This window comes from Procambarus clarkii, chromosome 11 (genome assembly GCF_040958095.1).
Source record: "Procambarus clarkii isolate CNS0578487 chromosome 11, FALCON_Pclarkii_2.0, whole genome shotgun sequence".
NCBI lineage: Eukaryota > Metazoa > Arthropoda > Malacostraca > Decapoda > Cambaridae > Procambarus > Procambarus clarkii.
Window position 1 is genome coordinate 3,105,673 of NC_091160.1, and position 1,207 is coordinate 3,106,879.

The window sequence follows — 1,207 nt, forward strand, 5'->3', positions numbered from 1 at the left end:
CCATTCCCCCATCCCCTCGTCCCCTCCATCCCAAATGTCCCCGTCTCCTCACATCCTTCCCCACATTACCCCCCTCCCGTGTTCTCTCATCATCCCCACCATCTCTCACTTCCGTCCCCTTGTCATCCCCACCATTCCCGACTCCTTTTCCGATGCCTTCTCAATGGTCTGATGTTTCCTTCAGAAGATTGGGAACATCAAGTGATCTGATGTTCCCAACACTGAAATATAAGAAAAACAGTTAAAAAATGAAATGTATATAAAAAAATCTATATAAATAAAAATGGAAATGTTCGTTTGTTCAAAATCGCTAATTTGCGAAAATTCTTCACCGATTGCTTTGAAATTTTCACACAACGTTTCATTCGCATCCGAGCAGGTTTTTATATACGTACTATATAGATGTCACGTCTGTGACGGAAAAAAAACATGATTTTTCTGAAAAACTGTGTTTTTTCATGTGTTTTTTACGTGAGGGAAATCTTCGAACCTCTTTACCAATTTCTTTGAAATTTCGACACAAAGTTGCATTCGAATAGGCGCGTCTTTTTATTTATCTACTATATACATGCCTCACCTGTGACAGGTAAAAATATGCATCTTTGAAAAACAGCGCCATCTGTTGCACATAATAGCAACATGCATGCTATACTAAATATGTTATGAATTCCATTTTGATGTTATCGATTGCATTGATAAATTTTATTTTCATAGATTTTGATTTATTTTATTTTTTATTGAATTTTTTGTGTGACATTGTGTTGGATTTGAGCTGTGTTGTTTACCATACCGTTCATTTCGTAAGTACAAGTATAAATGCCACATCTGTGACAGGTAAAACTATGTTTTACTTGAAAATCAGCGCCATCTGTTGCATGTAAGAGCAACACACATGCTATACTAAATATGTTACAATTCCATTTCAATATTTTGATTGCATTGATAAATGGAATTTTCATAGATTTTGATTTATTTTCATTTGATTTAATTTTTTTTTTGTGAATTGCATTGGAATTGAGCTGTGTTGTTTACCATACCGTTCATTTCGTGAGTGTAGTTTATTTTTTAATTTTTTCCCGTTTTCTTTAATTGTTTAACTGTTTTTCTAATATTTCAGTTTGGGAACATAAGATCACTTAATGTTCCCAATTTTTGGATGGGAACATCAGACCATTTGGGAAGGCATCAGGCGAGGGAGTGGTGAATG